Genomic DNA, 27,596 nt, shown 5'->3' on the forward strand with positions numbered 1-27,596 from the left:
GCTTGCTGCCCTGGGCAGCAGCCTGAAAATTGTCGTGGGTAGTCGCTGCTGGGAGGAGCTGGAATCAGAACAGAGGGACCTGGTGCCATGTCGCAACTGATCATAAAGAACCTCCCGAATGGGGTGAGGAGAGAGCCTGGTGTTGGGAATCTGAAAATGGGACCCTTTAAGCCCTTTATCCCCTCCTAGCACAGAACCCAGCCCTTGGTAAGCTCCTAGGGAAATGGCGCCTGATTAGTGAGTGAAGAAACGGGTGGATGGTTGTGGTGATGTTTCCGGCTGCGGTGTACCCAAGTGGGTCGTCGTTCCTGTTTCCTTGTCGTTTTTCTTGGATAGAGAGCACCCACACCACCGGTGTGGCCAGGAAAGCATGCCCCAAATGAGAAGCAAAGTCTTTTTGCTGCATCCTATTCTCCATCTCTCTGAGAGTACCCATCTTCAAGTGGTTTTTAGAAGGATTCCCCAGAGGCTTTTCTACATACCCAGGTACTTTGCTCACCCCTATAGTTTATCACAGGGACCATCTGCTGATTCCCTCTACTATGAAAGATGAGGACTTCACGTAATCGATTCTTCTAAATATTCTTGTTTTTAACTATCCTGCTCTTTATCTGAAGTGGTATACTTTTAAGATATGTATTACTGATCCATCTATCAGCTTTTTGGTACCAGCTGTTGGTACCAGGGATTGAACTCAGGGGCACTCGACCACTGAACCCATCCCCAGCCCTATTTTATATTTCATTTAGAGACAGGGTCCCACTGAGTTGCTTAGCGCCTCACTGAATTGCTGAGGCTAGCTTTGAACTCTGGATCCTCTTGCCTCAGTCTTCCATGCCGCTGGGATTACAGGTGTGTGCCGGCTCCCAGCCATCCATCAGCTCTAAACAGTGTCTCCTGATGCTTCACTTAGTTGGATGAGAGTTTCAGCTTGGCCACCCTTCTTTTCCCTCCTAGTTTCATTTTGCATCTCAGTGTGGCTTCCTCTCCCATTGTTCATCTTTTTATCTAATTTGTTACATGTGACAGGAGAATGCATTACAATTCATATTACACCTATAGAGCACAATTTTTTACATCTCTGGTTGTATACAAAGTCTATTCACACCATTGATGTCTTTGTACCTGAATTTTGTATAATGATGTCCATCACATTCTACCATCATTTCTAACCCCATGCCCCCTTCCTTTTCTTGCACCCCTTTGCCCTATCTAGAGTTCATCTAATCCTCCCATGCTCCCCCTCCCTACTCCACTATGAATCAGCCGCCTTATATCAGAGAAAACATTTGGCCTTTTTTTTTTTTTGGTATTGGCTAATTTCACTTAGCATTATATTCTCCAACTCCATCCATTTTCCTGTAAATGCCATGATTTTATTCTCTTTTATTGCTAGGTAATATTCCATTGCGTATAAATAACACATTTTCTTTATCTGTTCATCTATTGAAGGGCATCTAGGTTGGTTCCACAGTTTATTATTATTATTGTGAATTGTGCTGCTATAAACATTGATGTGGCTGTGTCCCTGTAGTATGTTGTTTTTAAGTCCTTTGGGTATAGACCAAGGAATGTGATAGCTGGGTCAAATAGTGGTTCCATTCCAAGTTTTCCAAGGAATGTCCACGCTGCTTTCCATATTGGCTGCACCAACTTGCAGTTCCACCAGCAATGTATGAGTGTGCCTTTCCCCACACATCCTTGCCAACACATATTGTTTGAATTCTTAATAGCAGCCATTGTGACTGGAGCAAAATGAAGTCTTAGAGTAGTTTTGATTTGTATTTCTCTAATTTCTAGAGATGTTTTCATCGTTCATCTTGCCTGATGAATGAAAGAATTAACAACAAGCAATAACAATAGTAGTGAGCCCTCGGGAGAGTTTACTGTGTGCTAGGCGCTGTTCAGATGTGTTAGGTGAAGTAATTCATTTACTCCTCACACAACCCTGCAAGTCGGCTTCTATACCCATTTTAAAAGTGAAGAAACCAGGGCACATCAAGGTAAAGTTATCGGCCTGAAGTCACTTACGTGTGATAACTTATACAATAGTGACAGAATTGAGGCTTCTGTCTGGAATGAGAGTTCTGAACACTGCACCTCCCGTCTCGCTTAGCATGATTGCATGCCCTTGTCTTAATTATCTTCCAACAGATAAACATTGGGTCCTGAGTACTTCTGGGGTTGCTGACAGTGTAGACCGAAGTGGACAAGACTTGATCCCTGCTTTCATGGAGTTTGCAGGGGAAACAGATCAAGATGCAGGGATTGAAGTGTGAGCCCGTGCTGCGGGAGCACAGGGGGCTTTGGTTACTGACCCGCAGGGTCAGCAGGGCTGCTATCCTTGTGGAAGCTGCAGGGTCTCGGAGAGGCTTCCTATGGGAGGCGGCAGAGGAGTGCCCTGAGAGTGAAGGGGTGCTCCGCGGTCACCGCAGAAGCAGAATGATGGGTCAGACTTCAGTGAAGTGTCCCCGTGCAGTGGGGGCGCGAGTTCACTTTTGTAATCTGAGCTGACAGAGCTCTCAATTCTGTAGACCTTGGGCAGGTCATTTATCCTCTGAGGATCCCATTTTCTCCTCTCTAAAATGTGCATAAAAGTCCCTAACTTGCTGATTGTGAGATTTGGATGAGCTTGGAGTTATTATCCAGCTCCTCTGGAGATTTCTTCCTGCTGGGCAGCCAACACCTATGGGTTCCTCTTACTTCAAGCTTGTTTGGTTGTTTGTGGCTGCCCCGGTGCTCCTTGGACCCCCTACCAGACACATGAATCTCCTCTTTTGGGAAAAGTTGCTGAGCTGTGAGGGTGGTCCTGGGGCCTTGGGGACTGTGGGACCAAGTTCTGTCACATTTCCATGGCTGCCATAACAGGTGGCCACACTTCCTGAGGTGATCCAGTGCGTATTGATTCCCACAGTTTTGGAGGTCAGAGATCTTAAGGTGTCAGCAGGGCTGCCATCCTTCGGAGGCTGCAGGGGAGAATCTGTTCCTTCACTTTTTCAGCTTCTGGAGGCTGCCTGCCCCGAGTGGCTCCAGGCCACACCCTTCAACTTCAGTCTGCAGAGTGCTGCAGAGCATCTTCCGGTTTCTCTCCCTCTGTTTCCCTCATTACATCTCCTTCTCTGACTCTGATCTTCCTGATTACTTAGGACCTGGGTAATGCAGGGTCCTCTCCCCATCTCAGGTTTCCTAATTGAATCACATGGAAAATCCCATGTGCCATGACTGGTGTGTAACCAGTGTCTGGGGGCAAGGGTGCGGGCATCCTTGGGGAGGCTGTAAACAACGGAGCGTGCATACTCCATCTGGCGCTCTTTCTGCCCAGCCTTTTGAAGTGGCTACTGGGCAGTGGCATGATGATGAATCTGTCCTTGGTCCTAACCTTGTAGGAGCCACACAGAGCACCGAGACATCCTGTGGCCCTCATGAGTCTCATTTCTTCACAAGTGACATGAGGAGGGCTTGCCTAAGGGCATAGCTCGAGTGTCAGAGCTGGGACTGTTGGGAGTCCAGGCTCCAAAAACTTCCCCATCCCCCAGAAGAGCTGTCCAATGGTGAGCCCTGCTGGTTCACATGATCCTTACCACCAATCAGACTAGCCCTGCTGGCTCACATGATCTTACCCACCAATCAGAAAGCACCCCATGCCAACTGTCAAACCCTTCAACTGTTAAACTGTCATAACTGTCAAACCACCCTCCTTTCTATAAATATGCAGAGCTGTTCCTCAGTAAATGGGCATTTTCTCTGATGACGAGCCTTGTTCGTTCTTTCATTGGTGCTGAAACCCGGGAGAGGGAATGCCTCGCTGCTCGAGGGCCCCCTCTCTCAAGGCTTGCCGTCCTTGTCCTCTCTTTCGAGTGCTGCTGCTGCTACTCACACAACACCGGCTCTTCAGTAGGTGAGTTCCCCTATCGGGATCCAACTGCAGATGGGCTATGCAGGGGCTTTGACCGTGATCGTCTGGCAAACCTTTGACGCCCAATCTGGAGGAGAGAACGCACCCCACCACGACCTTCATGGTCATGGTGGACTCTCTGGAACCCGGTTCATGAGCAGGAGGTCCTGAGGGGTGGTAGAACAGGCATTTTTCTCCCTCCCTCTCCCCCACCCCCTTTCTTCTTCTCTCTCCCTCAATAACCACCCTTGTATGAGGGCCTCTTCTTCCCTCTCTGCAGACTCCCCCTTATTAAATTCTGCACACAAGATTGGCCTTACTATCAATTAGACAATCAAAGTCAATGGCCCCCAGGAGGATCCCTGGATCCCGCAATTCTCAGCGATCTGTTTAACTTCTGCGAGCGCTCGAAAAAGTGCAAGGAGATCCCCTATGTTGAGGCTTTTTCTCTTCTTCGTTCTCACCCCAACCTATCCGGCAGATGAACCCCCTCCCTACCCACCTCCCGCATCAGCTCCATCCAGCCCCTCAGGTGTTCCCCCTGCCTTGGCCAACACCTTTAGTCCCCCCAAACTAGGTCCCGCTCCCTAGTCCCACAAACCATGGCCCCCTTAAGAGAGGTTGATGGACATGAGGGCATTATCTGGGTACATGTCCCATTCTCTATGAATGACCTCACACAACTCGAGCGAAGGTTGGGCTCATTCACCACAGAAGAGAGTTTCAGTGGGTCTTCTAGGCTTATAGCCTTACTTATATGTTATTGGTGAATACTCTCCTTTTTGAGGAACGTACCAGAGACTGGGAACTTGCCAGAGCCCATGCGGACGAAACTCACTGAGTTAATCCCAGTCACCCTCTGGGGCCACTTGCTGCCCCAGATCAAACTCCCGACTGGGATGATACACAAGCTGGCATACAGAGTAGGGACCGATTCTCTGCATGTATTATTGCGGGGCTCAATTACCAAAAATTACAAGAGACCCCATTGGAATTTCTGGATCGGCTTATGAAAGTCCTTCAGCAGTAACCTAGATCCCCAAACCCCAGATGGCCATCTTGTCATGTCCTTATGACATATTTCCTCTTGCAGAGCTACCCCGACATCCAGGCCAAACTAAAAAAGCTTGAACAAGGCTCTGCCACCCCCCAGACTGAGACATTTTAGATGCTCGCCCAGGCCCTGCAGGGTGCTTCCTTGGGTCACCGCCCATCGCCAAAAACCCCCTCGGATGCCTGCTTCAAGTGTGGCAAGGAGGGACATTGGGCCAGGGCATGCCCTGCATCATGCACTCCACCTATCCCATGTTCTAAATGTCAACAACAAGGTCTTTGGGGCTCTGACTATCCTAGATCCCATAGGAGGCCTATGGCCAGGGAACCCTCCGACCTTCTGGGCATGGCAATCGAAGATTGACGGAGCCTTGGTTCCTGTCCCTGGCTGTAACAATCAATACACAGGGTCCCAGGGTGCGGATTCAGGTGGATAGGTGCAAGGTTGACTTTCTCCCTGACACCGGGGCTACCTTTTCAGTCCTGACAGAATTCTGGGGTCAAACAGTGCCATCCACCTCTCCTATTGTCGGGTAGGAGGAAAGATCATCTATCCAAAAAAGACTCCCCTATTACTCTGTTCCATAGACAACTTCCCATTCTCTCAGATGTTCCTAGTTATGCCCCAATGTCCAGTTCCTTTGCTTGGCTGAGATATTCTCTCTAAATTCAATACAACAATCAACATCCGGGCTCCTGGCATCAGTCAGGCCCCATAATTGGCCTGTTCATCTTTTCTGGCCCTTTTGGCAGAAGACTGGCCATTCTGCTCCACTTGTGAGGCTGACGTGAAATACCATACTAACCTGGTTGACCCGATTGTATGGGATACCACACCCCCTCCACCATTTCCTGCCCACCAGTTAACATTCATCTCAAAGACCCTAACACCTTCCCCAATCAGGCTCAGTACCCCCTGTCCACGAAAGGTCTTCTAGGCCTACAACCTATTATTCAGGACCTTCTTAGCAAGGGGTACCTCTGTCCTACTCATTCCCCTTACAATACTCCCATACTAGTGGTAAAAAAGCCCAATGGGGTCCTATCACTTAGTTCAGGACCTACTACTCATCAACACCTCTGTTAGGCCCTTACACCCTGCTGTCTCAGATCCCCCACTGCCACCCACTTCTTGGTCATAGATTTAAAGGATGCTTTCTTCTCCATTCCCCTTGCCCCCAAATCACAAGATCTTTTTGCCTTTACCTGGACAGATCCCACCACCAGACATTCTCGAAACTAACCTGGACTGTCCTTCCTCAGGGATTTCGAGATAGTCCACACCTCTTTGGACAAACCTTGGCCTCCGACCTCCAATCCTTTAACCCCCAGTGCCCCGAGTCCACCTTCTTGCAATATCATCTGGCAAATCTCTTTGCCCACCTACAGGGAGGAAAACACCTCACCACAGCCTTTAAGGCTACGGTGGCCCTCAGGGACTCCTTCCTTGGGCAGATTCCTAAAGTCCTAGTCCTCTCACCTTTAAGTCTCGACTGCTAGAGAGACGCTTACCCTTTACTTCCTCTCTCTTGCCCTGCCTCTCCCCTCTTTCTGGTCCAGGGAGTATTTGGTTTCTCCAGGAGGGGTCCCGAAAAGCCTTGGCCAAGGTCTCCCATGGCTCTGGCTCTGTCCAGGACGAGAGCTTCGACTGTCAGGATTCGGTGAGGACCAATCTCTGCAGCTCGAACCTGACACTTAGGCACTCCTGATTTTTTGGCTCTAGCGGGGATGCCCCTTTTGCCAATAAATCAGTTTCCTCCTTGTCTGTATCCTCTTCCCTCCTCCTTAAATGGGTAATGTGTCTGCTCTGCGACTCTCCCCTACAATGTCTCTTGGATCAAATATAGCACCCAGGCCTGGCCCACTCATCCCTTAGACAACCAAAGTAGATGGCCCCTTTTTGGATCCCTGGATCCTTCCATTCTAAGGGATCTCTATAATTACTGTGAGCATTCAAGATTCTTCTAGCCCTTCCAAAGGGCGCTCAACAGATGACACAGTTCTCTACTTTCTTGGCCTTAAAGGGATATCGGGCTTCTCCACAAAAGGCCCAAATAGCATGTAAAGAGGTCACATATCACTCAAGGGAAAAAGGCCATTACAGTAGACAAAAAACAGCTTATTGTATCTATACCTACACCAAAGACCAAAGATGACAGTCACTTCCTCCTTCCAGGGTTCTATCCCTCTTTGTCTCTCCTTGAAAATCCTTCCATCTCTTTTCAGTCCTGCTCTCCATTAAACCCTACCTCCCTCCTCCCATCTTCTCCCTCACATGAAGGGGTTAAAGTGGCGGGTTATGCTGTTGTTTCCCTGTCATCCATCACAGAGGCAAAACCTCTCCCACCCAATACCACCAGCCAACAAGCTGAACTCATAGCTGCCACAAGGGCGTGCGAGCTAGCAGAGGGAAAAACCCTCTCCCTATATACAGATCTCCCATGCAGCCATTTGGAAGAAAGGGGGCTATTGACCAAGAGAGACGGCAGTCATTAATTCCACACTTATTTCTGGCCTACTACGAGCCTCCAAGCTGCCTTCCCAACTGGGAATAATCCATTGCAAGGCCCACCAAACTGACTCCTCCCTTACTACTATGGGGAATTCCAAGGCCGATCAAGGGGCTGGATCAGCCGCCCTACAGAGCTTTACCTCCTCTCTGCTACTCTTCATTACCACCGGGGATCGGCCCAAAGATCCCCAACAGCTCTTCCAGTTTCTTCACTCTCTATTCCATTCTAGTCCACAGAGTCTCACTACTTTCTTTCACTCCTTTTTCACCCTTTCCCCATGCGATAAGACCCTCCTACAACAGATCACTTCCGCTTGTCAGATCTGCCAGAAAACCAATACCAATATTCCATTAAAACCTAAACTTTCCCCTTCTCATCAGGCCCAAGGTCATATACTTTTCGGGATGAGTTGAAGCCTTTCCCACTTCTAACAAGCGGGCCTCTATGGTAGTTGATTTGTTGCTTACTCACATAATCCCCCGTTTCGGGATACCCACTTCTATCCAATCAGACAATGGCCCAGAATTCACCTGGCAGATAACTCAGGGACTGGCTCATGCACCATCACTCCCTTGGCATTTCCATTGCCCTTACCGCCCCCAGGCTTCTGGAAAGGTTGAAAGGACCAATGGGTCCCTTAAAGAGACCCTCACCAAGCTCACCATGGAATTAAGCCTGGACTGGGTAAAAGTGCTCCCCTTGGCTTTATTGCGCATTAGGGCCTTACCAAAGAAGCCTTCTAATCTCTCACCTTTCGAAGTCATGTATGTCCATCCCCTCATTCCTCCCGGATTGCCTACTGAACCCCTACCCATCTCTGAAACCTATGCCCTGCCCCTTCTCTTCCATCTGTGCTCTGAACTCTGGCGCTATCAAGACTGGCTCCTTCCCGACCCTAGTATCTCTCAAAATCCTACCTCCTTAACACCTGGTCAACTTGTTTACTATTGCCCACAGGGGTAAAAGCCCCCTTTAAAACCAAAATGGAAGGTCCCTGCTCAGGTTTTGAGAGCTGAGGAGGGTCAGAATGACACCTGGCATTTGCCAGAGGGAATGTTTGAAAGGTGACACCAGCGAACCATTGAGATGATGATTTGAGTTAAGCTATAAATAATTGCTGTGATGCTGGATTGATTGTATTGTATATTTGACCTTTATTATCCAGCAATGGGGAGGCTCTTGCTGCCTCGGGCACCTGCTACTTTGGAGTTCTCATGCTACTTTGGAGTTCTCCCGGGGATTCTTGGAGAGTTACCATTGGTTGGGGACGTGCTGGAGGAGGGATTTCCGATTGGTGGTTCCTGGAGGAGCCATGTGGCCTTCGGGAGTGTTCCCAGGAAGTGTGTGTAGAGTGCTGGTGAGAGTTCGGGAATAAAGGTTGCTGTTTGAACCTACAAGGCTGTGTGGCGGCTTGGTTATTTTGTGCCCAGCCAGACTACAGCACTCATATGATTATATGCACTCCCTTGGTGGCCAAACTCAAGCTTTCTAATAACCAACTTCCCCATGGATTCACATTTCCAGGCTTAAGCCAGGCGCTCCTACACCTTCTTCAGAAGAGCCAAGGATTGTCACCTGTTATTAAGTACTCTTGTCATCCCTCCCCATAGATTCCCTCAAGCTCCACCTCTCCTTTGCCTCGGTTCTTAGCCCAATACCTAATGCTCCCCCTTCTTTCTGGCCCCTCTTGGGTCCTCTCCTCTCCCTATGTCTGGAGATTCAAAGCAAGTGACCCTAAGGGTCCCCTCTAGCCAGACCCCCTTCTCCTCCTTACTATAGACCCCCCCCACTTGCTTGGATCTGGCCGGTAGTAGGACCCTTGTTTGTTGTCCTTCTGAGAAACCACTTAGGTGTCTGGAACATGGTGACCCCTGAATAAGTGTGAACTACCTTTATCATAAGAGAGCACTTTACCAGTTGCCTTCTGGGCCTAAGGAGGAACATGTGTGTTTTGTTTACCCTCCCAGTTTTGTAAGAATTTCAAGTATCAGTATTTAAAGTTGAGGTGTTTCGCATACAACCTGGAGAGATCTGACTGCTGTCAAAGGGAAATCTGGTAACAATGGGCCACCATCCTCCCTTGGCCATCTTCATTCAGAGCTTGGGAGAAGCTGCCTTCTTTATTACAAAGCCCGTGCTTTCTTGGTGTGACTGGGGAAAGCTGGGAACAGTGATAAGTGAGAGAAGCAAGCTGGTTTGGCAAGCTGGGATATTTCGAGAAAGGTAAAGAGAGAAGCAAGCTGGTTTCAGAGACACCCAGGTAGGAGAGAGTTTGAAGAGCAGCCATAATAGAGAGGGGAGGGAGCTAAATGAAGAATGGAATTGAGAGTGTTAGGTGCAGGACAGGCTGGTCTGCAGGGCATACCAAACAAAGTTACCTGCAGGATGACCTGGCTTCTCAAGCCCAAATGCCCAAGCCCCCCACTCAAGGCTGAACACTTAATCCCCCTTGTGCCAACAAGGCAGCTTGTAGACCCAGAGACCCCATTAGATTTGGGCTATAAAAACTCCCTGTGCCTGTTCCTTCCCTCTATCATAAAGTTCATTCAGACTCAGGTGGGTAAAAAATTTCTAATCAAGCTTTTAACCAGCTTCTCCTCAGGAACTACCAACTCCTGGCTACTGATGGTACCTCCAGTCCAGAACTATGCCTAATGGACTGACATCATCATGGATCTGTGGTGGCAAGGAACCTTCCTTGATCTGGTTCCTGAAGTTATACCAGTCCTCTCTGCCCTCCTGAGGGGGCTCCTTACTTTCCTCCTCTCTGATTCTCCCACAGCACCCCATCTCAGCAGGAAACAGCCAGAATGAGTCAACACCCACTCTCATTTAATAACAAAGACAGGGGGGGAATGTTGGGAGTCGCTAGGGCTCCAAAGAACATCCCCATCCCCCAAGGACAGCCATCCAATGGTTAGCCCTGCTGGCTCACATGATCCTTACCACCAATCAGACTAGCCCTCCTGGCTCACATGATCCTTACCCACCAATCAGACTAGTCTTGTGGCTCACATGATCCTTACCCACCAGTCAGACTAGCCCTGCTGGCTCACATGATCCTTACCCACCAATCAGAAAGCACCTCATGCCAACTGTCAAACTGTTCAACTGTTAAACTGTCATATCTGTCAAACCACCCCAGCTCTATAAATATGCAGAGCTGTTCCTCAATAAACGGGCATTTTTTTCCAACAACGAGCCTTGCTCATTCTTTCATAGACCTGGCCTGACTGGCACAGCACACTGCCACCTCCTCGTCTCTGGTTGCCCCTAGAGTCCTGGAGCCCCGGGTTTCTAGCCATTTGTCCCTTTGCTGAAGGACTTGCCAGCTCCTCCCACCTTCTGTTCCAGATGAAGGAGGAGCGGTTCAGGCAGCTCTTCACCGCCTTTGGCGCACTGACTGACTGCAGCCTCAAGTTCACCAAAGACGGCAAGTTCCGCAAGTTTGGCTTCATTGGCTTCAAGTCCGAGGAGGAGGCCCAGGCTGCGCTGAACCACTTCAACAAGAGTTTTATCGACACGTCCCAGATCACAGTGAGTGGGCCCTGCCTGCCTGTCCAGAGTGTCACCCACCGCTCCACCTGTCAGCGACACTTGGGTCCCAAGGCTGTCCTTTTTAGGCCCTGAGGCCCTTGGTCTACCTCAGTGGTTCCCGCTCTTCTGTGTGTAAGACTCTCCCGGGAGCCAGTCAGACTGCTGCTGGGCCCGCCATGGGCTCTGGCTCAGTGCGGGAGTCACGCAGAAGAACAGGCCCTCTGGAGCCTCGGTGGCACCTGTGCTGCTGGCCAGGAGGGCACTTGAGCCACAGGTTTGTGTCCTTCACTGCCCAACAGCAGGCGCTCAGGACCCACCGGTGGTCCCTATCCTCAGGAGCACTGACAGACGCAGGTGCTGAGTTCAGGGTGGTCACTGGGTCAGGGACCAGGGAGGGGTCAGGAAAGTTTCTTGGAGGAGGAGGTCCCACAAGGGTCACCCACAGGTGTTCATTGACATGATAAAACGTCCCCTGCCCTTTGCTGAGAAGGGAAAATCCAAGATGGAGCAGCATAGAGCCGAGGCAACACACGGCCTCACCTCTCGCTCTGTGTGGTGTGGGCGTGGTGGCCTGCGGGGTCACCAGGCGCTGGTGGTTCATCTTTGGTGACAGGAGTTGGAGTCACAGCCTTTTGACCTTCATCATAGACTTAAGGGACTGCTGTGGAAGTCCACGCAGCCAGGATGTGACCAAATGGCAGGCTCTTTCTTTGGGGAGGGTGGTGGGTGACCAGGGCATCCTTACCTGTCTGGGAGTTGTCACTTCGGGCTCCCAGCAGGACCGACCCTCACCAGGGTCACCTCTGAGAGTGTGTTGGAGGCTTTGGTCTGGAGAGGTCTGGCTCAGGCTTCATCCTCAGCACACTCCTGGCCCCGGGGCCACCCTGTCTCCTGTTACCTGGGAGGTTCTCCCAGACCAGCGGAGCTTGCCTCGTGGTCACCAGTGATCCCAGGAGCACGGGCGTTGTTGGGAGTCTCCCTGAGAACTCCCCGGGCCTTTCAGACATGGCGGAGGGCAAATTGCCAGTGGGCGGCTAGAACTCCCCAGGCTTTCAGTTAAGGAGCCCCTAATGGAACATGGCAGAGGCCAAATTGCCAGTGGGTGGATAACAAGTTGTTTTGAAAACCTTCTAATTGGCCCTCCCATCTTCCGTGATCGTGGACAGCTCGTGCCCCCCATGAAACTTATGCAGGGCAGACTTGCGTGCACCTTAGGTGATGACCTGACCTTTACTATGATTGGCCCCGGGAGCTTCCTGGTTTAAGATAACTGACTCTCACTTTCTATATAAGCTAGCACCAGCTTGCAGTAAAGGGCTTCATCTTTGTCACTGCTGTCTGTGTGTGTGCATTTTAATCTCTGACAAGAACCTTGGCCTTTCAGGTGTCCCCTGCACCCGCCCTTGCTAATCACTGGCCTACATCATCTCATTTTGTCCTTAGAGCCACCATTTGGCATGGATGCTCCTGAGTCCCTAGTCTCTGTCCCTGAGGGCCTGGGTCACCTAGGGCAAGTTGCTTCACATCTCTGTGCTCCAGTTTTCTGGTCTTGAATTGGGGAGAGCTGTGGCTTCACTGCCCGCTGTCAGGAGACTCAGGGTGTCCACAGTCCTCATGGAGCACTCGGGTGCTGTGTGGAGCTCCCCAGTAGATGGTAGCTAGTGTAGTGATGTCACGGAGGACAAAGCCAAGGCGGGGTGGTATTCCTCTGCTTCCACTCTACTAGTGGCAGCTGCCTGTCTATAAAGCCCAGGTTCCCAGGTGCTGAAGGGCAGGACCCTCAGGACTGTGGCTGTCACAGCAGGTGTGACAATCGCCCTTTCTCATGCAGGTGGAATTCTGCAAGTCCTTTGGGGATCTGACAAAGCCCCAGCCTGGAGCAAACATGCCCAGAGACCAAGGCAGCCCGAGCAGCCCTCATAAGGCTCCGTCCCCCCGGAAATTAAGAAGGTATGCAGGTGACCGTGCCAGCACCAGGCCTGTGTGGGCAGGCGGTGGCTCTGGAGGGGTCTGCAGTTCCATCTGCATTCCCCCTCCTGTGTGGCCCTCATCCTCTGCCTCTGTTTTTAGGATGATAAGGAGAAAAAGGCCCCATGTGAACTGGAGCAGGTGAGTCTGTCCTGTTGACCGAGAGGGTGGGGGTAGCCGGTTGGAGGGTTGCAAGCTGGTCCAGAAAGCAGAGCCCACACCTCGAGTGTCCTGCCGTGTCCCTGTGGACTCGGGGTCCACCAGAGATGGGGAGGATGCTCGCCTTGCCGGGAGTTCGCAACACCGAGCCCCCCTGAGGCCCCTCTGCCTCTTCTGTGTCCCTGATGCCCGCCTCTGGTGCCCCCAGCTGAAGGAAGACACCAAGTTCCAGGAATTCCTGTCAGTTCACCAGAAGCGGACACAGGTGGCCACTTGGGCAAATGGTGCCCTGGACACTGAGCCCCCCAAAGGGAAGAGCAAGCCGAGCAGTGACTACCTGAACTCTGATTCTGGGCAGGAGTGTGAGGAGGAGGCCGCCAAGGAGGAGCCGGGAAGTGAGGCTTGGGCGCTGTGCTTGTGCGCCTGTGTCTCTCAGCTGCAGCCCTGTGGCCCACCAACACCTGCTGGCAGGCACTGGCTGCCCCTCCCTCAGACACCAGGCCTGGGGCTGTCCACACATGGCTCGGGAGCTTTCTAGTGGGGGGATGAGGTCACCTGCAGACAGGTCTGCCATGACTAGTCCTGGTCATGTGCTTGTCAGTCGGCAGTGTTCACCGATTGCATGCTGCATGCTGGGCTCTGGGGATGTAGCTCTGAGCCGTAGACAGGAATCCTGCCCCATGGCGCTGTCAGCTGTCATTGTGGTGAGAGGAGATGAATAAACAGATGAGCACCCAGGGACGCGTCATGGGGTCACAGCCGCTAAGGAGAGGAAGCAGGAGAGCTTGGGAGGGAGCTGCCAGGGAAGGCCTTGCGGGGTGGGTGAGCCTTTGTCCTCTCAGGCTCAGCGTGCTGGGGCAGCTGGTGGCCAGTGACCGGCTGCAGTATGGGATGGCAGGTCTGGTTGGGGGTTGGTCAGGCTGGCTGAGGGCAGAGGATGTGAACGTAGTGTAGTGTCACCTGTGCACCTGGCAGGGTTTCTGTGCTAAGCTGCAATCTGGAGGATTTGTGGGACGAGGTGGGACATGTAGCTGGGGGCAGAGGGGGTCGCAGACCAGGGCACAGCATCACAGGGGCTCAGGACAGGGGAGCGCGCGACTGCAGGGCAGACTGGCTCTGGGCACTGGAGCAGGGAGGGTGGGGCCCAAGGAGCTCGCACAGGCCTGGAGCGGAGGGGCTGGGGCTCCATCCTCAGCGTCCAGAACTCACGGGTGGGGGTGTGAAGCTAGAAGGACAGTCGTGACAGCCGAGCAGGCACACTCCTCCCTCCCGGCTGTCTCTGTAGCACCTCTCAAGAGCCAGCATATCACCAGGTGTCCCCTGTAAGCCGTTCACACCTGCGTGCTTCCCGCAGGTGAGTTAGCCAGGGGCCCAGCACTGGAGCTGGGCTGGGGTGAGGTCCTAATGTTTGGGGTGTTTGCTGCCTAAGTAGATGATCGAGCGTGGCTCCCACCGGGGTTATGTGGGTGGCCCTATGAGATGATGGGTGGGTGCCGTAAAGGGTTCACTGTAGAAATGGTTCTGCTGTGTAAGTGCTTTCTGTGGCACGTGAAGCCCCTTAGTGTACTTGACACAATTGGGAAGGTAACTGATGACTGGGAGGGACCATCCAGGGGAGAGCCTAGCAGGTGGCAGGGAGCCATGGAGCTGTGTGTGTGGCGCGGGAGCTTCGCCCTCTCGCGGTGCCCATCAGAGGGTTTATTGGGCCGCTGGGCACCAGGGCCCTGATTGTGGTGAGTGTGGCCTCAGGCTACCCCCCAGGTTTCCAGCCCTGTGCTGCCCAAGTCTCTGGCTGCTCAGGAGGGTGACCTCCTCCCCGCCCCCTGCCCTCTCAGCAGAGCAAGGCCTGGAAGCTAAGGCGGCTGCCCAGCGGGGGCTGTCAGACATGGAGTACCTGAATCCAAGATGGTGGCAGCCGAGTCCTCTTCCTCAGAGGAGGAGGAAAGTGAGGACGAAGCTGTAAACTGTGACAGAGGCAGCGAGGAAGAGGAGTCCCCTGCTGCCCCCGACCAGCCAGAGCAAGGGAGCCCAGGGACCCTGCCTGGGAGGGGGAGGCCGCAGGAGCCCTGAGCCCAGGTATGTGCCTGCAGGAGGGACAGCGGGGATTGTGTGCCTGTCTGGGTGTGGCCCCATGGCTGGGGGTGTGACGTGGAGGAGAGCCCAGCAACCCGCCATGCACTCCCCGATCCTCTGGGCTCATTGCCTGCTACACGGGAGGGGTGTCCTGCCGGGGCTCTGTGCACGAGTGAGGTGGTGACGGCTGGGTTACTTGGTGTTCAGTCACAAGGCAGGCAGGTGTGGGTGGGCTCCTCGTTGATGGACAAGCCTGCTATCACTGGATGCCGTCACAGTCGCTCGGCAGGCGTTCTCCTGCCTCCATTTTATAGGTAAGAAAACTGAGGCCCAGAGAAGGGAAGTGGCAGGTCAGGCCCCAGGCCCGGGTCTGCCAGGCTATGAAGTTGAGATTGTAAAGGTGGACGCGACTCCCACCTGGAGTCCTGTCCTCCGGACACAGGGCATGCGTCCCAGTTCCTTCATTGGAAGCTCCAACAAGAGGAAGGGGCTCCGACTGTCACCTCCTCTTCCCCTTGCTCTTCTCCGCCCTCCTTTCTAATGCCCACCCTGTCCCTGTCCAGGGAGGTCAGAGGGCGAGGGGTTCAGCTCTCAGCTCTGACCCTGTGTGACTGCTGGGCCCGAGGGTGCTGCAGCCCCACAGTCCTCTCTGATCTTCATCTGGAAGGGACATCCTCGCAGCACCTGTATGTCACCAGACAAGCAGACATCAGTGGTAGCAAGGTCTCGGCCCCAGGGCTCCTCCCATCTCCCCTGGCCTTTGATGGCCTGGGGCGCTTCTCGCCAGGCCATGGTGCCCTGAGTCCTGGCTACAGCCCTCAGAGGCAAATGGAGACCCCGCAGCCGCCACCTCCACCTCTGCCTGGACCCTGAGCCCGTGGCGGGCACAGATGCGGCACTCTCGTGCTATCCCGTAGCCTCCACTCCTAGAGCTGCCGTGTCCCAGTCTGTCCCCTGCCACCGCTGCCCCAGGGAATCCATTGTGGCCGTTTCTCTTTGTTCAGACAGAGAAACCAGCAAACCAGAAGGAACCCACCACGGCCCACACCGTGAAGCTACGGGGAGCCCTGTTCAGTGTCACAGAGGTAGGTGCTTTGAGGACAGGAAGATAACCTGTGGGCGCAGACTAGGGTGGGTGGGGAGCTTCTGTTGCCTGAGGCCATTAGGGTCCAGCAAGAAGGAATTGGAGGCCCAGAGGGCTGACAGATGACATCTTGGGCATATTCAAGGAAGGAAACAAGATGGCTGCCTAGAGCTTAAAAAAAAAAAAAAACCCGCTAGGGGAGCTTGGGCCAGGGGAAGGCCAAGTGGTCAGTGTGGTCTCTGTTGGGAGCCCTCACCCTGCTCCCATAGGGGCAGCTGTCTGAGACACAGGTGAGGCCAGACAGAGCATGGGCTGCAGCTATCCGGCTCTAGGTCTGCGCCAGCAGAGGACCCTGTCTTCATTTCCCTCCTGTGATGGTCAGAGAAGTTCACTACAGGAAATTCTAAAGTACACAGCTACGTGACTAGAACCTGAAAGTCACCTACAACTGGGATGACCACGTGGGTTACCGTCCACACTGACCTGCGAGCTGGGGTGTAGCCAGGTGGGTGCCAGGGTGCAGTACAGTTACTGCAGGTCTAAGGACCAGAGCTGGAGGTTCCAATTGTCCTTGGCACAGTGGGCAACCCTGCTCAGCATTCCTGTGTCCCACTCAGTGGCAACCACTTTGGGGACAAGCCTTCTTAGATGTTTTTTCCTGTGCACTGACACTCCCATTTTGGTTTGCAGCATCCCTGCAGCAGGACCACGCTTGCTGCCCACCACTGCCTTGTTATGTAGTCTTCCTTACTCAGGAGATGCTTTGATACACTTTCCTGATCTCTTAAAGTGGACGTGGGAGCTACTTACAATTTTGTGCTGTTAGAAATACTGAAGCAATTCCTTGTGATTAGGGTCAGATTTTTTTTGTTGGTGGGGGTACCAATATTGAACCCCAAGGCATGTAACCACTGAGCCACATCCTCATCCCTTTTTATGTTTTGAGACAGGGTCTCAGTAAGTCACTCAGGCTGGCTTTGAACTTGTGATCCTCCTACCTCAGCCTCCAGAGCCACTGGGATTACTGGCCTGTGCCACTGTGCCCGGCCTAGTTAACTTTTTGTGAAGAAAAAATGAACCCCTGCCCTACTCCTCCTGATAAAATCAGTTTCAGATACATCAAGGATTTGAGCTGAAAAAGTTTCTTTCTAAGCAATTTGTAAAGTTTCGTGGGAAAAAAGAAAAAAAAATGGGTTGATTAACTACCCACAAGCCCAAAGCTCTGGAAGCCAGCAGCTGTGGTGAAGTCACAGTGGTTCATAGCCTAACAGAGGCAGGAGTCTGGTGTCTCTAATTTACAGAGAGAATTTTATGAAGGATTTATGACCCAACAGAAAAACAACACAAAGATCAGAAGGTTTTCAAAGAACAAGAACTCAGGTGGCCAGTGCACATGTTTGGATTCTGTCATGATTATCAAAAAACAAAATCAAAATTGGAGTTCACATTTTTCACTTGCCAAAATGGTACGCATCGTTCATGTTTGGCAGTAAACATTTTCTTGCCTTTTAGAGGGCCGCGTGGAGCTCCAGGCAACATTACGGACATCCAGGCCTTTGCGGAGCTGGTGCCTGGCCAGGGCTTTGCCCCCAGATGAATCCCTGCACACCAGAGCCTGGATGCAGGAACGTTCTTGCAGCCTTCCTGTTATTATTTATAACTCAACGTGTTGATTTGCAGTCATTGATAAGAACAAAAACCCAAATCAACCCTGAAGCTCCATTTCTGGGGAAGTGGTGTGTCTGTGGTTTTGGAGGGGAGTGGTCTACCCCTGCACAACATCTGGCCTTGGTCAGAGGTGCTCTTGATGGTAACATCTGTGGGGGGCTGCTGGCCTCTAGTGAACAGAGACCAGGTGAGGTGTGCTGTGTAAGCCCTGCCAGACACAGGACAGCCCCCACAACAAAGAGTCACTAGCCCAAATGATACCAGTGCCAGGTTAAACCTGGGTTAACTCACGGGGACACGTGAAAATGGTGTAAGATGATGTATCACAGAAAAGAACATGATGACAGGGAAGACCCCCAAGGTGCTGCAGCCAGTAGAAAAGCCCAGGTGTGGAGCAGGACATGGCTTCATGCCCAGAGGAACCTAGCTGTGTGTGACCCACCATGCTGGCTTTCCTCTGGGCAAGGGAAAGTTTGGAAAGAATCTGGTAATTGCAAACTTGGATGCAGTAACGCGAAAGCTCAGAACTTGGCTGGGCTTATTCCACTGACCTGGAGCACCCGGATGTGTCCTTCTGTCCTTCTGTCACCTTGTAGGACAAGCCACTCAAGGGCTTACCCCAGTACCCAGTTGGGAAATGGATCTGCGGCTTTTGTTTTGCAGAAGGAGCCAGGAAGAGTGAGCTGGCCTCGGAATTAGGAACCAGTTTGGTTTCCTGATTTGTACTTTTTAGTATTTGTTATAATTTTATACCCTGAATGTTCACATATTTTTAAAAATGTGTTTAAATCTCACACGTGTCCAGAGAAGGGAGTAGTTAAGAAGGTCGGAGGCCTCCCTACAGTGGAACTTTAGGTTTGTCACTGTGATTAACGTAGACAAATATCTGTGCTTTAAAGAGAAGTAAGAAAATCCAGCTTTAACCCTAAGTATTTAAAAAAACAAGAAACAAAAAAACAACTCCTTAGGAACAAAAGACCAGATGTAATGCCTTAAATCGCTGCTGCTAATATTACTATTTTATAATTACATTATTTGTTTCTTCTTCAGTTTTTATTTCCCAGTTTTTCTTACTTTATAGTGAGGAGAGATGAGTGTGACTTAAAGGAAGGAGAAAAACCATGATCACTTCGTTATCTTTTCTGATCCAACACTTTGCTCCTTATCTCTTTATCGGGTTGCATGGTTTCTTGGGGGACTGATAAGGGGCAAAACTTGTCCTTGCAGAACAATGTTCTTGAATTCCTGGGGCCCCTGAAACCAGTGGCCATTCGAATAGTGAGAAATGTGCACGGGAACAACACAGGTAAGGCCTGGAGCTGGGTGGATGTGCGGGGGAGGGCTGGCCACATGGTTGGGGAGGTCCCAAGGCAGCCTTGTCCTTTCTCCTTGTTGGGATCCTCAGTTCTGTGGATGTGGCTAATTAGTCAAGACGCGGATCTCTGTCATCCTTGCCTCTGGCAGCCTGGTATATAGTGTCAGAATTTTCTCCTCCACTGTTCTAGTAGGTTCCCCTGTTCTGTTCACACAGATGCCCGCGTGTCTGGGTTTGCTGGGCTAAGTCCATGGGCGGCTCTGCGGGCGGGCAGTCCCCTACCTCTCTGCACATGCGTGGTGTTGCCCCAGACCACATCTCCCCAGGTGTCTGCTCCGGGCTGTGAGCCTCCTCCCCTGGCCTTGGAGACTTGGATCTGGCTGCCTGGAGGCAGTGAGCATGGCTGGAAGGAAAGTGGATCTGGGAGAGGTGGGCACCTGCCCAGCCCAGTGGCCAGCTAGGCCAGAAAGCCGTAGGAGACCAGTGGCAGAATAGCCACATCTCAGAGAACCATACTAAGGCTCTGTGGCCACTGGGTATCTGGACCCTGGGGTTGGGAGTGTCTTGGCAGGAAGAGGCCACCTGGGCAGAGTGGTGAGGTCTGGCCGAGCTGGCACCCAAGGAGAAAGGTGCTCCTGCGTCGGGGTGGTCCAGTGCCCTTGCTGTGTCGCGTCTCGTCCCTCCCCTGCTCTCCCGCCAAGCTCACCAGGATGATGGTTCAGGCAGCCATTTCCTGGAGCTCAGCAGAGGGCAGTGTGAGGGGCGGGGGACAGAGCCCCTGCCCAGGTTCACAGCCCAGCCAGCCACTTAGGAGCCCTGTGACCTGGGACAGGAACTCAGCCTCCTTTCCTCGTCTGCATAAGGGGTCAGACCTGTCGTGCAGTTTGGAGGGGTCAGGGTCAGCCCCGGACGGTGTGAGCACTGGGCACGCTCAGAGTGAGTTGTCGGTGTTGGTCCTGGTGGCGGGGCCACCGGTTCATGGCGCCTCAGAGACCAGGCAGAGAGCCAGGAGGAAGGTACCTGCCTTGTTGGGGCTCAGGGACAACATCTTGGAGGCCCTGGTGCTGGAGAGATCCAGCACCTGAGCATGACGCTGTTGAGGGCAGCAAACGACCCAGGTGGAAGTGCGGGGGCGGAAGGTGGGCCGGGCCCTGGGGCTGCAGTAAGTGGGGGAGCCTGGGCCCAGTGGAGGCTCGGGGCTTAGGACAGCCTCGGGTTTAGAAAGGCCCGCTGGCCAGTGCAGGGAGGGCCGCAGGCAGCTGGAGGCAGTGGAGGCTTTTGCTTGTGTGGGCTGGTGGGGGAGGCTGGGGGAGATTGTGGTGGTGTAGACGGGGTGCTGCTTGGCGGCTTCACGGGTCGAGGCCCAGTGAGGTTGAGGCTGTGGAGGCCTCTGCACCTGCTTGTTGCTGTGTAGTCACGGCCTCTGGAGCTGCAGGCAGGGTGCTGTGGAGGTGACCCTCCAGTGCTGGGCTGGGTCACAGCGGCCATCGTGAGCATTTCTTCTCTGCAGAACATGGTCAGGGAAGGGGTGAGGCTGGGAGGGAGGCAGAAGGGGCCTGGGTTTTGCGCCTTCACCCGCAATGCCAGGCGGGTGCTGAGTGCTCCTCCAAAGGGTGGCCAGGTGGGGGGTCAGCCTGATCCAGCGGCCGCACAGCCCCTAGTGCCCGCAGTGCTCTTCTGCCTGGGAAGGCTGTCCTTTCTCATCTTCCATCCAAATGAGCTTCAGAGAGGAGGCCACAGCCAGGGCCCTTTGTTCTTGCCTCAGTCGTTACTTCTTAGAGTGGGAACTTGCAGGCCTGTAGTTGTGCTTGGCCACACGGGGCAGAGTCTGTGGGGAGGGGTGACTCACGGGGCACCATCTGGAAGTGCTGCCCGAGCCCCTGTCTCTTGGGAAGCTGACCTGGACATGGAGCATCAGAGACAGCGTGACGTCCATGGAGGTCCCACATGGGACCTGAAGGTCTGGCCATGGTGTCCTGCTCCCCAGATCCTCCCACACAGGCTGGTGCCCTGGCCACATAACAGTGCTGCGCAGGACAGGAGGGGGATTGTCCATAGGCTCCAAGTGCCCATTTGGGAAGAGGAAGACCCACAGAGGGGACGTGGTCACACCCTGGTGTTCAGAGTGTCCACTGCAGACAGTGTCCTCTGAGTAGGATAGAGTCACAAACACTTCCGCGGCACTAAGTGTAGCCGGTGCTGGGTAGTAACCACACACTGACTCTTGGACCTTCAAGGCCACCCTTCTCTTGGGGACTGTTGTGCCATTCACAGGCGAGAGGAGGAGGCCTGAGTGGGTGAGGTGACCGACCCAGGGCAGGCTGCACGTGAAGCGGGATGGAGCCAGGTGCCCCTCCTCCCCCATTTAGTAGGCACGAGGGACTATGAAATGACGCCCTTGACCTTGGGCCTGGTGGCTGGCACAGCGTAGCTGTTCTGTGTTCCTGTGGCCGACCCCTTAGTGCCCGGCCCTTTCTCACCCTGAGATCAGGCCCAGCTCCAGCCCCAGCAGGCTGACGCCTCCCCTGTCCTCAGGTCCCCTGTCGGAGCTCCACTACCCCATCGACAGCCTGACCAGGAAGCCCAAGGGCTTCGCCTTTGTCACCTTCATGTTCCCTGAGCACGCGGTGAAGGCCTACGTGGCCGTGGACGGACAGGTGTTCCAGGTGAGGTGGATTGTGGGCACCGAGTCACTGAGCCTGGCGACAGAGAAGGCCACGCCAGGTGGCTGTATGAGCAGGTGCACGTCCACGTTCTGGGTCCTAGGACCCACGGTGGCCAGCCATGTGGTCACCTCCAGTGAGCTACTTGAAGGGAAGATGCTGTGAGAGGGGAGCTTGCTGGGGTGTGTGGCTGGCCCTGAGGAACCAGGGAGCTGCTGCTCTCCCAGTGTCCCCGTGCAGTGTGCCCAGGCCCGGGCAAGGCCACCTCCAGTGCTCCTCCATCCATCTGTTCATGGCATATTGGTCTTCCGGACACTGGGCCCGACTGGCCCCAGCCATGTGCAGCTCACAGTGTCACCTGTGCAGGGTCTGCTGGGGGGAGTCGGGAGCCATGGGGTGCTCACAGAGGGTACAGTCCCCTTGGCGTGGCTGTGTCGGGTGCCCCCATCCTCAGCTGGACGGAGAGTAACCACGTGGCTTTCTGCCTGCCGTCCCCATCTCCCATCAGGGCTCATTGCTGAGTCCAGCTGGCTTATGAAGAGGGGACATGATGGAGGGCGGGGCACTGCTTACCTCCTGCTCTGTCCCCTCAGGGCAGGATGCTGCATGTGCTGCCGTCCACCATCAGGAAGGAAGCCAGTGAGGATGCAGACGTCCCCGGCTCGTCCTACACGAAGGCGTCCGAGGACAAAGCCTGCAGCTCCAGGTCCTCGTCTGCCCTGTGTGGCCTCTGCACCCATCTAAGCTCTGCTGCCCGCCCCCCAGCCTTTCCCCAGCCGCCTGGGCCCTTTCCCTCTGTAGGGTGGGGCCTTCAGGGCCTCAGTGTCCCCGCTGCACATTGGGAGAGCGGGACTGTGTCAGCATAGGTTCTGAGGTGTCACCCAGGGCTGGGTCCCTGGCACAGAGCAGGTGCCGACACTTGTCAAGGCTTGGGTTTGTGGCCTCACTGCAGGCCGGGTGCTCGCCCAGGACAGGAGAGCTGGCGGGGGGCGGGGAAGGCCGGCGAGGCTCTTGGTAGTTTTGGTGTCTGCGAGAGGCCTCTGTTGGTCCCTGCCTGACCCATTCTGCCTGCCCCTGCCCTCAGCTCCCATAACTGGAACACGCTGTTCATGGGGCCCAATGCCGTGGCCGATGCTATCGTGCAGAAGTACAGTGCCACCAAGAGCAAGTGTTCGACCATGTGAGTGAGCTCGAGTGTCTTGCGCGCGTTGAGTCCACAGACCTTCCTTCCAAATGCTGTCCATGGTCGCCCTCTGCTGCGGTTGATTCAAGCAAACCCTGGAGTGTTTTTCAGCCACTTGGCAAAGGACGTCCCTTGGTTCTGCCCATTAGCTGCTTTCTCCATTGTCCTTTACCCTCCCTCACGGCACTCGGGTCAGCGATGACCGTTGGAGGTAGAAGGCCGGCCCCGTGTGTAATTGTGAGCGTCCCAGTGGCCACATGTGTACAAAGATGTTAGAGTCTGTAAACAAGTCAAAATAACACCTGGCTTTTTGCCAGGGGAATGTTAGAGTTCGTAAACAAGTCTGGATGGTGCCTGGCAAAATGCCAGAGGGAGTGGTTTGAGAAGTAACAAAAGGGAGCCATTAAGTGTGGAGATTCCTGATTGGTTGACTGCTTTATCTAGTTTATGCTAATTAGATAAGCTGTGTGGAATGTATAAATACTGCTCCTGTCCTGCAATAAAGGGCTCCTACTCCTGCTGTATCAACATACACAAGTTGTTCGTCACCCCCCTGGTTATTTTGCTGCAGCCGGACTGCGGCACAAAGAAACAGGCAAAACTAGTCTTAACGAGACACGGTCTTCAATGTCTAGATGTCTAGATGTCTAGAGCCTCGTCACTTTGACGTGAGCAACGTAAAAAGCCACACTGTTTCTTCCCTTCTTTCCATCAATCCACTGTATTTTGTGGGTAGCACGACCTGGATCTGAACATGCCACACTTCAGGTGCCTGGTCTTGTGGTGGCTTGTGGCTGGGGAGGGCAGCCTGGCCTGTGTTGGAGGGACAGCCACTGCCTCTCAGGCCCCGCCCATGCCCTCTGAGCACTGGGGCTCAGCAGTGCCTGGACAGAGGTCCCACCTTGTAGTGCCACCTAGAGGAGGCAGGGGAAGAGAGGAGGGTTTGGGGGAGCTGTGGCAGGAAAGTGGGCGGGTGGGGAGTTGACAGAAGCAAGGACTGCCTGTAATGGGGTCAAGGTCAGCGTATGCAGAAGCCCCAGGGTGCAAGTGGAGCCTCACAGAGACCTGCCCACTGCAGGAAGGGAAGAGCCCCAGGGTGGGCGGGGATGCATGGCTGTGGAGGGTAGAGAGCTGGTGTAGTGCCAGAGCATGGTCCCCATCTCAGTGTGGGTGGGCAACAGCACCCTGAATCCCCTCGCCGCTGGGCCTGCCCAACTGGCTAGGTCCTGCCTGACAGGCCCGGCCTCCTCTTCTCTCCCCACAGGAGACCAAGGACAGCGTGGCCGTGCGCGTGGCCCTCTGGGAGACTCAGCTGGTCCAAGAAGTGCGGCGCTTCCTCATCGACAATGGCGTCAGCCTGGACTCTTTCAGCCAGGTGGGTGCCTGCTGCCCCACTGACCCCACCTCTGGGGAGTCGACTGCTGCTGATACAAAGCTGGGAACGGCCTCAGGGGAGGCTGGGGTGTGGGTGGGTCCTGGGGTTACTGGATCCAAACCGAGTGCTCAGCTTCAGAGTTGCCCCTCCCAAGGACAGGGACAGCCAGCTCCTGGGGGCGGTGGGCTGCTCCTGGGGGCACAGGCTCCTCGCTGCTTCTGCTTCCCACGCCTGTGTCCACAGGTGGTCCGCAGTCCCAGGAAGAGCCCTCCATGCTGAGGTGCCAATCTCGATTACTGCCCAGCGGCAGGGCGCCTGGGAGGTCCATCGGAGCTGTGGTCAGTCACTGTCGGGATCTGGTGACTCAGCTGGGGCTGGGATTCGACCCCGGGGGGTCTCACCGGGTGCCCTGGGCCTTCGCCCTCAGCAGAGCTGCCTGTTGGCTGTGGAGCCAGCTGGTGGTGCCTCCTGGGTCCTCCATGTGCCTGGCCACTGAGCCCCCAGGTGCGCACCTTGACTAGAGGCCACCAGGTCAGTCCAGTGTCCAGCTGAAGAGCCCTGCTGCCGTCCCTCACGTGGCCTCTCCTCCCTGCAGGCGGCAGCAGAACGAAGCAAGACTGTGATTCTGGCCAAGAACCTCCCGGCAGGCACCCTGGCGGCCGAGCTGCAGGAGACCTTTGGCCGTTTTGGGAGCCTGGGCTGCGTGCTGCTGCCTGAGGGTGGCGTCACTGCGATCGTGGAGTTCCTGGAGCCCCTGGAGGCCCGCAAGGCCTTCCGACACCTGGCCTATTCCAAGGTAGGCCGCTGGGAGCTGCTGCAGGGAGAGGGCCTGGGAGCTGGTGTGCCCACTGCCCACACGGGCTCGGCCTGGCTCCACCTTGGTGCTGGTCCCGCACCCCCGCCCTCCCTGAGGACGCTGCAGAAAGCACCCTTGGCCCCTGCCCAGCTCCGGCTGTCCTCGGCCTTCCTTTCCTGCCCCGACATGGGTCTCCCTGGTTGGCTGTGGCGCCGTCCGTGCCTGTGGTGAGCTGAGGCCGGTCCTGCATGCAGGGCCGTCCATGTGTGCACACGTGTGTATCCGCAGCACAGGGGCCTCTGGGACTCCATGACAGGTGGCCGTGAGCCAGGTGGCCTAAGACCACACAGTGCACCTGTCGCAGAGCTGGCAGGCAGGCAGGCATCCACGAGCAAGATGTGGCCAGGGCTTCCAAGGGCTCTGGGGAGGACCTGTCCTGCCTTTGCCCACTGCTGGGCTCCCGGCATCCATCAGCTCCCTGTGCCACTCCCGTCCCTGCCCCGACTTTACGTGGCCTTCTTCTTGGTCCCAGATCCCTCTCCCGGTTTATAGCCCACCCAGATAACCCTGGACCATCTCCGGGTCTTGATGGTACTTGCAGGGGATGCACTGATAGATCTTGGGGGTCTAGATGGCCATCTCTTGGGGACCCACCTTTCACCCACCACAGGTCATTTGTCTGCCAGGCCCCTTAGTGCTTTGCAGGCTGTGGTCCCCAGTGACCCGCAGGCAGGCCTTCCTGGCCCCCTCCAGCCCTGGGGGGTTCCCAGCTGGGGCCTGCCCACTGCACCATCAGGGCTTGGTGAGAACCTGGCCCGCAAGACTGCCGAGTCTCTGGTGGCCCGGCCAGGAGCTGTGCCTGGACTGCAGCAGCCCCTTCCTCTTCGGGAAGGAGTCCCCATCACCAGAGTGGATGATGGGGAAGGCACTGTCCAGGCGCAGCCTCCCCTTTGACTCTGACAAGTGTTTTCTTCACTGACCGTTCCCGTCAGCAGCCTCGACCGAGGCCCAGTGACCCGAAGCCACACAGTTCCTAAGTGGCACCGCCAACTGTCCGACCCCCAGGCTGCTCCCTCTCCCTCCCGAGCACATTTTTTTCGTTTTCTTTTTTCTTTTTATACCAGGGATTGAACCCAGGGGTGTTTACCCACTGAGCTTTGTCCCCAGCTCTTTTTTATATTTTATTTTGAGACAGGGTCTCACTAAGTTGCTTAAGTCCTCACCAAGTTGCAGAGGCTGGCCTCGAACTTGCTGTCCTCAAACTTGCTATCCTCCTGCCTCAGCTTCCCAAGCCGCTGGGATTACAGGTGTGTGCCACTGTGCCCGGCTGCTTGTTTTTTTTTTTTTTTCCTGGACATAATTAATCTTTCAGGCTTGAATGCAGTATGAAATTTGAAGAGTCCCAAAGGCTGTAAGTTGACAAGTCTCCCTCCCACCCTGCCCTGTAGCTACCCAGGGGCCTTCTACTGAGGTGGCTATTAGCAGTGGCTGTCTCAACCTTTTTTAGGAAACCCCTGGCACACAGGTCGCCTCTGAACAGCAACAGGAACGCTCTTGACTTTGCGACACACTGACTTCCCCTGGAGCTGCCCTGTGCCAGCAGTTCCTCCCCTTGTCACAGTCCCCATTTCATCCTCTGACTAGAGAAAGCGCCCAGGGCACCAGGAACCCACAGCAGGTCAAGGCGACAGAGACGTGGCCTTTGCCTCTCAGCCTGGGCCCGAGTGTTTTCCTCAGGCACCCAGAGCACTTGGGGTTCTGGGCTGCGCGTCTCCTGGCTCCTCTGCCCTGCCGAGCACCCATCTTCTCCACCCTGGGGCGCGTCATCTGCACTTGGGACTGAGTCCCTCTCAGCTGTGTCCCGTGTCAGGGACCACAGTGTTGGCACCTTTGGCTCTGCAGTTCCACCATGTCCCCCTGTATCTCGAGTGGGCTCCAGTTGGCGTCTTCTCCAGCACAGCCCCTCAGGGGAAAGAGCCCGAGAAGCATCTGTGGAAGAGAACATGGTGGAGCCAGAAACCGGTAAGAACAGGTCAATGTCCTGGGCGGGCAGGCGGGTGAGGGGTGGGCGGAGACCCAGGAGCTGTTCAGCAGACCGCTGCTTTACGGCTTTGTTCATCCACAGACCAGCGGGTCTCGGTCTCTGATTATGCAAGTGTTAAAACATCCCTGAAAAACAGCATCAGAGCCGGGTGATGAGGCCCACGCCTGTCACCCCAGCAGCTCAGGAGACAGAGGCAGGAGGATCCTGAGTTCAAAGGCAGCCTCAGTGAGACCCTGTCTCTAAATACAATGCAAAATAGGGCTGGGCTGG

At 54.5% G+C, this 27,596-nt stretch overlaps 1 pseudogene; it reads left to right on the plus strand.

Moving 5' to 3' along the window:
- LOC107158664 lies at positions 1–27,584 on the plus strand (annotated as a pseudogene).
- Positions 27,585–27,596: the final 12 nt, after the last annotated feature.

Source organism: Marmota marmota, unplaced genomic scaffold (assembly GCF_001458135.2).
Source record: "Marmota marmota marmota unplaced genomic scaffold, marMar, whole genome shotgun sequence".
In the NCBI taxonomy this organism is placed as follows: Eukaryota; Metazoa; Chordata; class Mammalia; order Rodentia; family Sciuridae; genus Marmota; species Marmota marmota.